General features: G+C 39.4%; 1 protein-coding gene across 10 annotated transcripts in view; it reads right to left on the minus strand.

Moving 5' to 3' along the window:
- The window catches only part of LOC129169112 (neural cell adhesion molecule 1-like), a 282,683-nt gene that overhangs the window by 215,858 nt on the left and 49,671 nt on the right, over positions 1–17,154 (minus strand). The gene's annotated exons all lie outside the window — the stretch shown is intronic.

A 17,154-nucleotide genomic window follows, 5' to 3' on the forward strand; every position in this document is an offset into this window, starting at 1 on the left:
AAAGGCACCATCATGTAGTCCATCACACCCAAGAAAATACCGTCTGTTCCTGTGCACAACGTGAATTTAAGAAATAAAACGCTTGATTATCTAAAAAAATGAAAGAAATAGGTTATTCATTATTTCGGGAAATTTTCTCTTGTGTATTTATAGTTGCTCTTTAACCAAGCAAAAATATGTTTTTTTTCCGATTAACTGATTCATCGAAACAATTTTCCGTAGAATACTTGATGACAAAAATATCGAAGATCCGCAGTCCTATTTACGACTATATTAGCTATTCTGTGAAGTAACAGTTTGAAGGTATGGAGTGAATTCACGGCCCTTAGCTTTGTGAAGAACAGTTCCGTTGAATAGCTTTGTCTTGAGGGTCATTTTTCATTTTTTCCAACGACCACGGCGGGGAGGTGGTATAACGTGGCGCTCGGATGAAAACAGCCTTCATGTGGTTCAATCCGAGCTGTGATCAATTCCGAGCTGACATCTTAGCGCCACGAGCGGCCTTCTGTCACGGGCCGCCTCATGGCACTCGATACTCCCCGAGCTGAAGACCCCCAGACCTCGGTACGGTGGGCTTAGCGGGCCCGACGGGGGGTCCAACTCTTTCATGCACGGTGGCAAACAGCCGGCAGCAGACGTTTAAAAAAGGGAGGAGGGGAGCCATCTTGGATGGTGTCCAGAAACTCGCAAGCCGTAATGACAACCAGATTTTGAAATTTAAGATGAAAACAAAATAAGTGGGGGAAGCTTGTAAGATTTATGAGGTCTTAAGAAGGTGAGAGTGTGTTTGTGCATGTGTGTGGGTGTGTGTATGCATGAGGTTTACTACGTGCTACATTGTCGCCAGGGGGCCTTTAAGGACAACACGAGGCACGTTCGCTGTCACGTTCACACTGCAACAGTCACGCTGCTTTTATTTCAACATTATTTACTCGCAGTCTTAAAAAGATATGACTGCCGTGCACATGCCACACATGCACGGTCGACTGCAGGTCAGCCTGTTAGCAAGTCTGAGGCACAGTGGACCATTCATTAGGTACGCCTTCACAGCTGAATGACATCCATTACAAGAGCTGGAGCAAGAATTCTCCACGTTTTGCTTACCCTATGTCCTGTAGGTGCATGGTGGTAGACTATGTACTCCACCATTGAGCGTTCCCTCGTTTATCGCTGGGGATAGGTTCCCAAAATAGCCTGTGAAATCCGCATAGTAGCCATTTTTTACAATGTTTTAAGGCTGTAAAAGCCCTCACCATACACTTTATACACTTTTCTCAGACAGGCATTAACATTTTCTCACTTTTCTCTCTTGTTTAAACACTCTAAGTTCAAACCTTCATTTCAATTTTAATGCTCAACCTACGATGTTGGACACAAGAAATTAAGTGATTCACACGTATTTCACTCTTCTCCTCTTCTTCTATCCTTGTTAAAACATATTACTGCTGTTGTCATATTTTCCTCCTCTTCCTCCTCCTCCTTCAACCGAAGATTCCTTAATTCTGTGATAGCGCCCTGCAGCCACGTAACGTCTACCTTCATTCAGCATGTCCACAAGGTGGTTAGCATCTTCCTCTTCCTTTTGGGTGCAGAACATTCCATCAGCATTGTGTCTCTGCAAGCTGTTTGCTAGGGATCAGACAACAGGAAACACGGCATTTCGGCACGAAGGAGATTGATTGACAATGGTCTACAGCCAATCAGGACGCAGAACACAATGCGTGTTCATACATTGTAAACAAAACAAACAACTGAGTCCGCGGAAGGTGAACCACGATGGAGCAAGGGAACACTGTACTACCATGTACTTGTACTGTACTTGCCATTTTACTCAATTTTTTATTACTAAAAATGTTTATTTATGTTAATTTATTCATGCATGTTAAAAAAATTACTGACACATTAAATATTAGATTAAAAATAAATGTATTGTTTTAAAAGTACTTAAAACTGTCTAAATCCGGAGTTATCATACTTCTTTAATTATTTAAAAATGCATGTTTTATTCATGATGATTAACAATTACTGATATATTAAATATTGGATTTTTTTTTCAACTATTATTTTAAATAAATGCATTTTTTAAAGTATTTAAAACTGTCTAAATCAGGAGTTATTTATCATGCTTATTTATACATTTATTTATATCCATGGTGATTAGTAATTACTGTTCTTTAAGAGTGGTAAAATAAATCAAAGCTCAATTAAAAATTAATACGTTAATTCATTTTAATTTCGTTTTTATCCACACAGTATTCAGAATCATTGCAGCCAAAGAAAATACTGCCACCTATCGCTCAAACAAAACGGTTAAACGTGTTTTGAATTAGCGTAGGGCATCACAATCATCACAACTGAGGCAATATGGAGTGCAATTGATCGTTACCAAGGAAATGTAGCCCAAAATGTTACGTTCAATCTTCAAGGAAAGGAAACGGCGTAACGTCATCAAGATTGAAGAAAGAGACAGAAATTTTGTGTTGAAATGTCAAGTACTCCAAATAACACTGTTACCCCTGTTCTCTGCACAAAAACCCTCAGTTACTACGAAAACCAGTAAAACAAAAAACAAAACAGTTCATCCTGACGCTTTGATAGTGTCCAGACAAAGAAAGGGAAGGGGAACACATAGTTTATATAATCAAATCAATATGTGTAATAAAAATGGTCTAGTGTTTGTGTGTGGTTTTACTGACAGCGGCCTGGAGACAACCAAACCCTAAAACCCAACTACTAACCGACCGTTGACATGCTGCAAATGAAACGTTTTGGCCAAAAATATCACGTCAAAAAATTGCGGCAGGTCTTCAGGGGCTCCAGCCTCAAGAAGGTGTTGATTTCTCCGGTAAAAACGGTCCTACAGGGAGCGATTACAACGGTCGCAGTCCCGTTAAAAGGTATTTGCAGCCCTCCAAAAAGCCAGCAAGCAGGGGGAATCTTCAGGGGACCATGAATATTCACAGGGAAGCTAATGAGGGCTTGGGTTAGTTTAAGACCCGACGAGGAGGCCAAATGCGTCCTGGGAGACGTTTTTAGCATCTCATCACTTTCAGGAGATATTAGTATTTCGGGAGAAGTACTCACCTGTCGACGAGAAAGGGTTGGATGATCCACAGCGGCATAGAAAGGGAGAGAGAAAAGACAAATGAGTTAAAAAGTCAAAACTTCTTTCCAATGACCTTTAGACAAAATCAGAAACGCATCACTTGATCGTGTTTGCGCATTAATAGCAACGGCACGCCAACACGGGGGCACGCCACTCAGAATAATAATCATCTTGAAAAAAGGAGCCGCTGTGTTAAATACCAGTTTAAAGCCGCCGCAGCTCGACGCCGCCGCATTGTTTGCTTTTTTAATTTCAGTCGGCTTAAAGGATTAGCGCTGTCTCAGGTTACATCACAACCTTTCGCCAGAGAGATAGCGCTATAATCGTGGCCAGATAGGGCGGATTCATTTGCATGGTCGCGTATTATGAAAAAGGTCGAGCTGCTAAATGAACACAGAAGAAAGGGTCCTTGCAACTCTAATTCGTAGGGCTGTAGCCATACGCCATCGGGATAATGTGTGACTATCTTCGTAGTCGACAAAGCTGACGCTTTTTGTTTCGATGAATCGAGTCCAGGGGAGTCCAGACTTTCTCCAGCGAGGCTTACATAGCGAAAAATGAAAGGATGCAAGGGCCACTTTGATATTTCATAGAGCAACATGTACTGTAAAAATGCTAAGAAGTTATACAGTATACAGCATGTATACATGAATGTACATCTCAAGAAAAACTGCATCTCAGCTTCATGATAGAGCTGAACCTCGTTCCGTTTTTGACCATTTTTGCCATTGTTTTTTTTTTTTTCCCAAAAATAGTTGAATTTCTAAGATAAATTGTAGTAAAATAGTTTTCTCATATTATTACAACTTGTGTCCCGATCCACATTTTTGGCTTTTTCATGGTTTTTCCGATCCGATCCCGTACCGATCCTTTTTTTTTTTTTTAATAATAAGCTTTTCTTACAAACATGAATTTGTGGAATTGAATATGGTGATAAAAATAGCTCTTCAAAGCATTCAAAATAATGCAACCAAAGTATTTTTGAATTTACTTCTTTATTACACAACATGACCAACAATATTGTTTGGCTTTTGGAACAAACCTCTGTGAGCCAGGTCCCTAATCCAATAAAAGATCCAATAAAAGTCCATCCAATAAAAGATAAAATGGGCGTGCAAAATACTTTTAGGGTAGGACTAACCATTTGACATGGTTATAAATCAATTTGTTTTGTGATTTATAATATATTACTTTAAAAAAAAAATAAACTCGTTTCAATGCAATAGTAATTTATTGACGGTCCCTAGTATAAACAACCAGCGGTTAGAGCAGCACTTCCCGTGTGAGCTCCCCGCACAATGACATAGCAGCAATGCTCCCCTTTATTGTTTCAAGTGTCTGAGCATACATACAAGGGACTTGAGCATTTTGGATCACCCTGAGCGCCATCAGACATGCAAAACTTGTAGTATCACACCCGTCCAAAACCTCAGAACTTGAGGTAGTCAAATCTCCATTCTGTGCTGTTTTGTATATGAGCGGGTTCAAAAAAACGGCAAGGCAAATTTCACAATGCAACTTTCTCATTCAATTCATGATCTGAATCTTGTAGGAAGCCCCTAGTTTATCATTTCATTTTCCATTTTTTTTCTTGTTTACCATTTATTTTGTTAATTACGTATACTTTGATTTCATTTTCTGTTTTGCAAGTGATGCCATTTGCCATTTGGTGTATGTTTACTTGTGTCTAAATAAAAAAAAAATTAAATAAAAGCATGTCAACCGAAAAAAGCAACCATCTTCAGGTCTCTTCGGTAACACTCCGCTGCCCCATTAACTACACGCTAACCTGGAACATGTACTACATAATGGGCTGTTAATGCATTGATTGGCTGCGAAAGTAAAAAATAAATCTAATCATTGGCTGGATGGTGTTTGTCATTGTGTTATACTGTATGTTGTTACCGCTTGTTGTCACCTGTCACTCACGGAGTTGCGTTGCAAAATGGTACAGAATAAATTATTATCTGTTTATTTTATTTACAGATCATGCTGGTTTTTATTTCGTGCCCTGCATAAATTTGCGGTGCGCTGAGAACACTGGAGCAGCGCCCGGCACATTGAGGAGGAGCCGAATACCCAACGTCCAACATGAAACAAACTTCACCACGTTGTACGGCAACCGGCAACTCATGGCGGAAGTCGATATTATCCGATCTTCAAAATGCAGCGGATCGGCAGCCGATACCGATCCTGATGATCGGATCGGGACATCCCTGCTTTATTCCCATAATGTTTTACACTTTGGACACCAAGCTTTGGACGGTTCAAATCAATATTAAGGTTTGGGTCGCACAAAAGAAGCAAAAATGTCCATCGCTGTTTTCCAGAGTCAAAGCTGATGTGCGTGAATATCTTGTTTTGCTAAAAACAGAAAGATAGCTTTGAAAGATAACAGATAGCTCTGCTTTCATCGCTGACTCAGGAAATTAAAAAATGTTCACATTTGAGAGGCTGAAATCAGAGGACATTCACACATTATTAGATCGAAACACGATGAATCAAATACCAAAATAGTTGTTTTATTGGACAATTGATGAATCATTGTTTCATCGATTAATTGTTGCAGCTCTACACGTGTGTGAACTTGGTGCCGATTGCAGATACTCGTACCCTTGCTATCGTAACATTTCACGCTAATTCACAATCTGGTATTACAGAAGTATGTATTTAAATTCTATTAAGCGATGACGTACAACGATCAAAAGTCCTTTTATGTACTTTTATCACTTGATTGCACTGCACTTGCAGCACATTAGCAAAACAATTTGGGCTATGCAACTTTTTCTACTAAGTCTTCCTGGCCCACACGTTCCTTAATGGCTCTCGAGCTCTTTTGCCTGATAAAAGCAAGCGTAAAAAAAAAAGGGGGAACGCGGAGGTCAAATTATTAATCTACCTTTTTTACACTCCCACAGCGGTAATCACCTCAAGCTTCTTGAGTGCTCGGGAAAAGGAGGTCAGGCGAAGGGCGGCTGAGGAGTGCTGCGGGGGAAAGTAGCTTTGGAGCGGGCGCAAAAAAAGCGGGATGGCGCTAGCTCCATAAATAGCGTGCAGACACGGCGTAAGTCGCAAACAAAGTCAAGAGCAAAGAGAAAGACCACACAGTAAAACAAAGGAGGACATCTGGCAGACATTGGATGGCATGGATCAGTTGAAGGCCACTTAATGGGCACAAGTGACTTTTTGAATGAGGTTCGAACGCGGAGGTCTCAAAACTTTTTCCAGCGAAATTGAAGAATGCAAGGGCCATTGTGATATTTTGCAGAGCAACACATGAAGATGTGCTAAGATGTTATATACTATTTCAAGAAAAAAAACTGCATCTCAGCTTTGTCATGTATGTGAAAAAGACTATTATTTGGATCAACTTCGGTCTTTTTTTCCAAAACATTTGAGCTTTATTTTCGGAATGTTATGACTTTATTTCCATAATTAGAACTTTTTCCCCAACCTATTTTTCTTTATTTTGTTTTGTTTGGTTCTTATGTTACAACATTTTTTTCTATGCTACTAAAGTGACATTATTTCTCTAAAATTGCAACTTTTTTTCCATTTCTGCTGTTTAAAAAAAAAAAAATCAAGTCAATTCAAGTTAAATTTGAGTCAACGTTGTTCTTGTCAATTTTTTTCTCGTAATTATGACTTTATTCTCCTAATATTTAGACTCTATTTCAACTACAACTTTATTTTATTTTGTTTTTTTCTCATAATATTACGAGTAGGGATGGCCGATAATATCAGCCCACCAATATCGGCCCGATATTGGCATAGAAATGTAATATTGGTTGATATCGGTATAGTTTTTTTCCCTATAATGAAAACCGATAAAAAAACTGCTGTATGCATATATATATATATATATATATATATATATTTATATATATTTATATATGTATATATATATAGGCCTATGGGCTCCCGTACTTGCCTTCATCGAGGCATCCAGTGGCGCCAGTACGTGGAAATACTGTGTTACACCTCGCAGTCGGAAGTGGGCTTGATATGTTGAAACCATGGGCGTGGGTGTGCCGCAGATAGCACCGGCGTTAGCTAACTCGTTAGCTTGTAGCGGCGCCGGCACCATCTCTTCACCTCCGTTGCCTGTCGACATTTTTACCCACGTCGAGGGTCACCAAATGTGGAGATGCGATTTACAACCAGACAGGAGTCGAGGCAGGTGGCACCAATCAGTTTACTCGCCACGCAAATCAACAACAAGTACCAATTCTTTAGCAATAGCTAAGTGGCTACAGCAACCTCATGACCCGGAAACGGAAGTACACTTGGTGGATAGCGTGATATCGGTATATCGGTTTTGGTTGAAATTAAGAGTTGGACGATATCGGTTATCGGCAAAAAAGGCCATATCAGACATCCTTAATTGCGACTTTAAAACATCACAACTTTAATATTTCAACTTTATGCTACTAAAATGACAGTAATTTTCCTCGTATTACATATTTATTCTAAAAAAAATTGCTTCTTTTTTTCTTGTTAGAATTATTTTTTTTGTCGTTTTTTTCTCGTAAATTTAAATTCTCGTAAATTACAACTTTTTCTTGTTTGATGACAACATTTTTCTCTTAATATTTTGACTTTATTTTTGTAAAATTACTACTGATTTTTCCATTTTTGCTGTTAATTTTATTTTTTAGTTGATCTTTTTTGTGTTATTTTTTTGTTGAATGTTCCCACTTTGGGCACCCCTGTTCTTTCTTTAATATGTGTCCTGAGCCCCTTGATGTTACATCGTATGTGATATTTATTACGATGAAAGCAGTCCACCTCACTTGGGGTCTGATTTGGGTGCAAACAGTCAATTCACCACCGTTCAGTTACCAAAGAGATGTCAGAGTATCGTATTGACAGGACAGATATCAGCAAAAAACAGCTGAAAGTGATGTAGTAGGTCTACTGTATCCACTTTTCTGAAGAAAGACTTTTCTGAAGATTGAAACGATGTTCCCAACATCACCAAAGTTGACATTTCAAAGTATCTGCTCGCCCAAACTTCCTTCTACACTTGCAAGGAGTTCACGAACTACAAAAGTATGGAGACACATCTTTTCCTCACATCTGGTTGGGTGCGTATATTCGGCGTTGCGGCCATGAATGTTGGCCTTATGGGTAAGCACCATATTTGCTGCACGGCGTGAGATCTTTATTGGTTATGTTTTTTTGTTGAGAGCCAATTTTTTCAACAATATTTTAACTTTCGTTTTAGTATACGCTTTGCTCAGAGTATTTGAAAGCACATTTCAGGGTTTTAGGAACAGAAGTCAACAAAATGTATTAATTATCGAGATGGAATAAATCATTGAAGATCCAGCAGACTAAAAAAGGAAATCTAAACCTTAAAGCTGAAGGATTACTCATTTGTGTGCTGGCATGCATGACAGGTGGATTTAAACAAATGTAAACAGAGACCAAGGGGGCCTCTCTTCTGTTGTTATCATGTTTGTTATTTTTATGTTTGAGAGCAGAAAAAGGCTCATTTTCAACAAAACCCTCAGTGACAATATTGGAGTACTTTGGACAAACGTGGATGACTGCCGAACAAAGTCCGAAAACATGCAATTGATTTGCTTTGTTACTTCTGCGCACAGAACATCTTATGACCTTTTATGTAGTCTTTGATAAACTCATTCTGCTGCTCACTACGTGGTGGATCTACCGTCTGCAGCCATCTTCATTGTATCTGGCTTGGTCAAGCTCTGGAGAAAAAGGGATTACCGGCGAACTAAGCTCCAGATATTTTTTTGTATGTCTTCCATGGTTTTTAATTAATCAGGGCAAGCTTATTGCAGGGGAGTTATCTAGGTCCCATGTCAATTTGCAGCTCACTAAGGCAGGTCCAAACAGAGACAAGATGACCTATGATCAAAGCAAAACTAATCATAAACAAAAGCTGCGAGCAGCGTTGAATGAGTCCCCACATGACTCGGGGTTCATAGAAGTAAGTCAACATGTTTTGTCATTTCCTGTTGCCACTGGATGGCACTGTGACGAATTCAGGAGGCGACCTATGCATTGCTTCAGGGTGATATCGTCATCACACGCACCAATTACTATATGATCAAGACCTGACCTCGTGGAGCCGAGTTAGTAACGTTTCCATTTTTGTGGCAAATTGCCAGACTGACCATCAAAGTTTGTCGCCATGCCCCAAGCACATCCTCCGGCGTATGCTGAAATGCCTCGCAACTTGTCATCGTCCATCCAGCTAGTATCTGTGATTTTGATTGAAGGATTGGAGGAAGTTGTGAAAATACAACCTCTGATATTGGCTCTAAATGGCAGACTTCCCGTTTCAACGTGGGTTTGTGAGACTTTTTGTGCTTCCGCTCATGAGACAGACGTCTCCACCAAATTTGGTGACAGTCGGTGAAACTGGTGGCGGGGGTTAATTTGTTAAAAAACATAAAAGGGGTGCTACTCAGTTAGTTTGGAGGGTTTGTGTTTATGACGCTTAAAATACATTTTTCTATCTACTTGCATACTTTGGTCAGTTTTCATACATGTTAAGGCGAGGAAACGCACAGAATAATGACAATAAACAGAGGCCTTCCCTAATAAAATCTGCAAAGGACAGGCAGTAAAAAAGAACTTTCTATGCAACCATCCATTCCGCAAAGACACGAATCAACAATTCTACAGCAAACCTTCTGAAGCAACCAGGTGAGCAAAACAGACCAATTTTACAAACCGAGTAAGAGTTTCGGACGAGAGAAATCAAACATTCTGCGTAAGAGCACCTTTTCGGAAAAAACACCAACGAAAGTGTTTGAAAGTGACTCAAGCGAAGAGGTCTCCCTCGCTTCCTACTTTCCTCCAAAGCAAAGATAAACACGTTGTCCATCAATGCCACTTTAACATACCCCCAACCTCCACCCGAAACATATCCCCGCGGGTGCGACACAGGAAATAGTTGTGATTCTCATCAGTGACCTGTCAGGAGAGAGTGAGCGATGCCTCACAAAACTCCCCACCTCACACCTAAAATTTAATAACATTTCCTGTCACATTTGACGACACGTCGCAGCAAAAAAGGTGAGTCTGATAGATGGCTCTGATAAACAATCTCATCTAGCGCTGACAACCGTGAACGTCCATTTGACAACTTGCCAATTTTCGTTGACGGTTTAAGCCGAAGTTGCACTTCGAGTTAAATCAGACATGTTAAGGACAGTTAATCCATGAGTTGATTCATCCATTGTTGATTCATCATAATGCACCTTCGGACAAGCACCCTATCCGTCTCTGACAAAAAGTTCTGATGCTTTGTTGTAAAAGTTTGATCACCTTCTGTTGAGCGTGGATATATACTGTAATCCTCCATCTTGGTAGTCAAATGTATTCATTCATTCATTCAGCAGCGCATTTGACTTGATGCTGAAAATAAACGCTGGCTTTTCCTCTCTATGGAAGGACCGCACTGCCAAGCACATTCCAGCTCCCACCTGCCCCTGCACCTTCAGGATGAGACGGTTATGTCCTTGACTTTGGGTCTTTACTATTACCATCTTCTCTTGGCCTCGGGGCATTTTACTAATTTCCGCCTTGTTCCTACGTCTTGCAGACTTGCTTGAGGTTGGTGACGAGTAGGCAGAGCCAGGAGGCGCACCTGTAGTTAATTAACATCCCGGCCTTCTTAAGCCTGTCTTTTGTTCTCTTCGTTGTGGGCTCATTTTCGTTGTAGGCCACATGCCTCGTAGCAAAGACCTCCAAACTCTGTGCCTAGTCTATTATTTCTTTCTATAGTTCATATTAGTGTTTCCTCATGGATTATTTTGTTTTGTCTCCTGGCGTCTTTTCCTCTGCCACCTTTGTCGTGAGTACACGGTAGAATTTGTTGGTTCCTTTTTGTGTGTACAACATCAGGCCTTTCGCCTCGCTTTTATTTGCGATCAGCCTTTTTGTCACCTGTTTTTTTCAAGCCGTGGGCTTCGCCTTTCATTATTCCCTCTTTTTGCCCTGCATTTGGAGAAACAAAAAGACTCATTTGCTCGCATCCACCTCGCCTTTTTGGGTTCCCACACTCTGACATAACAGAGGCGAGTACGGCAGTGCCTCCGTGTTTGACATTTCTCTTTTTTTAGCGACATTACACAGGCTGTACTGGAGCAAGTCATGGTTAGCGCCCGATGAAATCAGTTTTTATTTTTTCCCAAATTTTATTTTTTTCTAAATTCAGTTTTTTTCGTTGCTTTTTTGGTTAGAGAATAAAATGTCCCTTAACTAGGGCCCTATGAAATCAGTTTTATTTTTCACCGAATTCGGTTTTATTTTTTCCTAAATTGTTTTTTTTTTGTTTTGATTTTTTTTCATTCAGTGTTTTTTTTACTTTCTACACTTATTTTATCATCAAAGATTGTGTGTTTTTTGTGTCAGTGAATAAAATGACTGTTAAATGAATGCAAAAATCCTTTTATTGATGCAATACATCATTTGACAGTTTTGCACAGTATTATTATATACTTTACATTGCGACTGAATCCTCACCCAATGTTTACTTCCATGCTTGTGGTCAAAGAAGATGTAGTTGCAGATGCAATTGCAATTGTTTTATTAATGTAAGCTATTTTTTAAGACATTATTATTTATTTTATTATCACTTGATAGTGATAATAAAAGAGCAGTAATAAAAGATAAGAGCAATAATAAAAGAGCAGTATCTCCACTGCTCTTATTTTGAAGGCTGGAAGTGTGGTGTGTGGTAAAAATGTATTTTGACTGTTGCTAAGTGAGATAGCTACCTGGGTGCCTCTTGCAGTCATGGCTGTCGTCCTGAAACACTCGGTTACATAACGTAAAACACAACTCATATAGCCTGAGTGTCACGCACACAGCCACACTAGCATGCCTCGCTACACTAAGCTAACCCAGCCAGCTTACAATAGCCATTGCTGTGCGCTCATATTCAGTGTTTTTGCCAACTTAGCCGGTGTTCGGGTTTGCCGCTATGAATGAGGGTCCGCTGGGGAATTATTTCCCCTCACAAACGTTCCTTCTCCTCTCGATTGCAGCATCTCATTCACAATAGCGTATGTCAATTTCTGCGAGATTATCAATAGATTGCATTTTTATTAGCCGATTCTGCAATTCCGTCCGCGATTCTGTTAACGTGTAAATTATAGGGCCCTAATGAACAAAATGCAAAAATCCATACATTTATTGATGCAATACATCATTGGCCAATTTTGGATGTAGCCTGGCTAACTTTTCGAATGGGATGTCAGCCTCTGCTACACTGCTCCAAAATCTTGATATAGTCACAGATAGTAGTCACGCTAGCACGCTCTGCTAACCCAGCTAGCCTCCATTCATGCTCTGTAAGCGGAGATTTTCTGCCAACTTATGCCGGTGTTTCAGTTCACCATTTCGACATGTTTACTTCGGGACAGGGCGGGTTAGTGTTTGTGTTGAGGTTCCGTCACAAATGAGAGGTCCGGTGAGGAAATACTTCCCTCCTTCTCCTCACGATGACAGCATTCCATTCACATTATGTCAATTTCCACGAGAATTTGCCTAAATTACGTTTTTATTGGCCATCTCCGCAATGCCATCTGCGATTCCGTTAAGGCAGAAATCATAGGGCTCTACATGGTGTATAATAAATGTTTCTGCAACATTATATTATTGGCACCATTCTGACAAACAGAAACTGGCAGGCGCCATGATCAAACAGACGGTAGGCCGGGCTTGCGCACTAAGCCGAAAAGAGATGCTCGTGGCAGCCTCATCTTAGGTTTCTGCCTTGTATTTGATCAGAAAATGTGCAAAATCTGTGATTTTGACTCAAAAAATGAATGGAATCCTACAGAAAATACATTTATAATACAGTTCTTCCTCACCAGCCTCCCCTGACCGCACATTACTGTTCTAATCACATGTATTTTATGGTTGCTTTGTCTGTTGTGTCTGGGAAAACTTTTTTTTTCAGTGCTCTTCAATCTTAAAACTTCTGCTACTGGTCATCTAAACTACTTCATATCATGGTCTATAAAAGTGTTTTACTCCAACCGAGCGAAACAAATCACCTCCATGAATGCGTCCTGGGTAGTGGGGCTGTGTGTGTTTAGGTAGATTTTTACAAGCCATCAAAGCACGTATTGACAAAAAGATTGGCCACCATAATCCGTCTATCTATCTATGCCGCCACCAGCCTCCATATCGCCATCCATCTGCTATGCAGTAGCGCCGGGGTCCCTCGGTTTTATCAGGTGGAAAGTTCTATCTGCCACCTTCCTTAGACTTAATCGGAACATTTCTTTCTTCCCGGCCAGCTGGCAGGTAAACAAGACAGCCAGTCCACCGTTAAAAGCTTTGAATGCAGCCTTCTAGAACTCTGAGCCAAAACTCTGCCGGTTTGCATGCTGGGAATGTTTGAAAGTTGGGGAGATCAAGCCAGACATAAATTAGGCGTCTAGTGTGCATATTGAAAGTAAAACTGGCTTAAACGTTGGAGTTTGTTAAAGTCCAATACCACAAGTTCTGCCCTTCATTGAGAAAGTCATTTTTCGAAAGCCTCAAAAGGAGTGATTTCCACACTTTTTCCACCAAGGACCAGACAAACAAAGGATGGGAGGGCCGACTTTGACACTCTTCCTATAGTGTGTTTATAAAACATGCTAAAACCAATCCAATCCTTCAAGATATGCTAAGCAGTTCCATATGGGGCTTCAACTAACAATTATTTTTAATCTGAAACTGTTAATTGAGTAATCGGTTAGGCCCTAGATGTACCAAATCAATATGAAGAAAACACAAACTGTTAGTGGTTTGGTCCACATAATATCAGAAAAAAAGACAAAAATAGTGATCACTGTTTTCCATAGTCAAAGCTGATGTGTGTGGATATCTTGTTTTGCCTAAAACACAAAGATAACAGGTCTACTGTCATGGATGACTAAAGAAATGTAAAAAATATTCACATTTGAGAGGCTGAAATCAAAGCATAATTACAATTTTAAATCCAAAAAACTATAACGAACTAACTTCTAACTAAATTCTAATTGCTAATTGTACAATCAAATACAGAGAAATGTCAAAAACGGAGGCACTGCCGTATTCGCCTCTGTTATGTCAGAGTGTGGGAACCCAAACCGAAATAGTTGTCGATTAATTTGACAGTGGATTAATCATCAATTCATCAATACATGTTTACAGCTCCAGTTGACTTCATACAAAAGTGGAGAAATATTTTGTCACTCAAATAAATATTCATTATTTTGGGCATCATTAACAAATATTCCCTGATGATTTTTGACAGTTTTGAAAAAAAAAACAACTGTAGACATTAGATTTCACTTTTAAATTCATCTCACGTAAAATTCAAGCTTATAAAAAAATTGTTCTGACAATCCAGATACCATTTTTTAAAATGTATTATTAGGTTTTCTGTCTGTAAATATAATAGAAAATAACACAATAGATGCTAGTACAGGCGACCCTCACCATTTTGCGGCTTCACTCTATCACGGTTTTTCAAACTATATTAATAAATCATCGCTGTTTCGAGGTTGGATACAATCTATTATTTGTGAAAAAAGAATGGCCATATTTCAGCAAATTTTACATATTTTTACATACAACTATACACTGCTCAAAAAATAAAGAGAACACTAAAATAACACATCCTAGATCTGAGTGAATGAAATATTCTTATTACATACTTTGTTCTTTACATGGTTTACAACAAAATCACACAGCAATGATCAATGGAAATCAAATCTATTATTATTATTATTATTATTATTATTATTATTATTATTATGAGTAGTAGTAGTAGTGTTATTGGGGGTGTCTTGCTCACAACAGCATGTGAAATTGATTGTCAATGTGTGTTGCTTCCTAAGTGGGCACTTCGATATCACAGAAGTGTGATTAACAATGTGATTGATTAAGTGTCCCCTTAATTTGACATTGATGACACAATAGCCACTGCAGGAAGTACTATACAGAAACTTGAAGCGAAAAAGGAACGACAACAGGGAGCTCTCCCAATGCTGACGTGTGATTCTATATAATGTCTTATGTGTTTTATTTGCTCTTATTATGTGTATTATATTGGGAAATATGAGTATAAAGGTGACTATAGAGGTGCTACTTCCTGTATAGAAGGCTCTAATAATGGTAATAACTGTATTTAGAAGGCTATAAACAGGTTTTCTATGCTCGAACTACTATACTACTACTACTATAATATTCCATTTATGAATAAGGAATCCTACTTCACGGAAATTCACAGTTGGGGCTGGAACCGATGAAACTTCACAAACCAGGGATGACTGTAGTAGTAAGTTGGATTTTTTTTGTCATTTTATTTCAGTCATTAAAGGCAGTTATGACCCTAGATGTCGCCTTAAAGTCGTTTAATTTGCTATCTTATTTCAGTTATATTGGAATATCTGAATCAAGGCTAATACCTTTTTCTCATAACCTTTTGATTTTTTTGTCCGATTCAGTGTGTCCATAATCATCCTTTGTGACGTTATGATGCAAACTGTGTTTCATGCGTTTTTTTTTTTGTTTTTTTTTTAATGTCCTGAGCCATTAAAAAAAAAACTTTGGACACCGCAACTCTAGAAGGTTTAAGAGCTTAAAGCATATTTTCCCGCCATGACATCAGCACTTTCCTTTCAATTTGCACTTCGTTGCACGACCTAGTAATTACCGGCATCTCTCATCGCACTCCTACAGGAGCTAGCTACAGTAGGAAAGTGTCCTAATGTGAGATCATGTCCTTTTTTTCCCCCCAATTGCTCACAGATGTTGCTCGTCTCAGATCCAAAATTGTGTAAATACCAAAAACGGGGCCTCACTGGAAGCAGACCAGTAAATCTAAAACATACTACTGGATAGTCAGACTCCCCCGAGTCCTGGAGTGGGCCAAAGAAAACACAAAGTAGTTAAAAATGTGCAATACGCTATCACAGTTGGGAGTTGGGAAGCGTGACGACGTACAGTACGGCAGCGCGGCCAAATTACCGAGCACTCGCAATGAAACACTCAGCCCAGTGTTGGGTTCCAGTTTGTTCCGTGACATCTGCCCCGTAGCAGAAGCTAAAAGTAGCAGAGAGTTCTCCTCAAAGATGAGCCTCGACATCCCTAAATAAAAAGGCATGATAAACACTAAGCTTGAGGTCCAGACTCACTAAAGATCAGCGAAGAAGAAGAAGAATGGAAGAAGAATGGAACGCAATTACCGAAGACTCAAAAACGACATGACAGTGAGCTGACAGTAGTGTACAATTACACCACCACGACATCCAAAAACACTTCGTTTTAAAAAAGTAAGCAAAGCAATTGTAAAATGCATGCCAGGCCAGGAGCTGGGGACGTCCCTTTGGAAAGAAATGTTTTTGCGCTACTCGCTTAACATGTACAAACAGGGTTACTGCACTTATTGAATGTTATGTGTCTTCATGTAACCCATGTAGTGGCAGTTTGATACTTTTCCATTTGATTTATTCTTCTTACGACCAAGTTGTACTGTATCACTCAATCGTTTTGGGGGTTGAAAGACCCCCAAAAGGGGGGAATTACATTGTAGAACTATTGAATATTGGTATAATATTGAATAAGAATGTGTTTTGCAAACTAGGCCACAAAACTAGATCAGAAGGAACTAAACACATACACACTCAAAGATGAAGAATGTGCTGTTGATGAAGAGTTGCTATTACATGTCTGACCCTGACGTGCATGAATATTTCGAGAATGTTCTGTTGGGTTCTGTAGGTCATGTGGCTGGAGTTTTATATAAATGAGGGGACCATAAACTAGGGTCCACTCCTCTTTTCTCTCACCATCACACTGTATCTGAGGAAAGTTATTTAATATTCCACAACAGGGGTGGGTGTCACAAGATCTCGTGTACAAGATTTCGAGAAACTAAAACGTGACAAGATTTCTTGATCAGAAAAAAAAGGTCTCGTGGGCACTTGGCCTGGGAGAACAATAATTGAATTTATTAATCACATAATAAATGAAAATTAACTTGATCATTTTGCCGGCCTCAATATATCGCCATGTGCATGTGT

This window comes from Dunckerocampus dactyliophorus, chromosome 16, assembly GCF_027744805.1.
Source record: "Dunckerocampus dactyliophorus isolate RoL2022-P2 chromosome 16, RoL_Ddac_1.1, whole genome shotgun sequence".
NCBI classification, from domain to species: Eukaryota; Metazoa; Chordata; class Actinopteri; order Syngnathiformes; family Syngnathidae; genus Dunckerocampus; species Dunckerocampus dactyliophorus.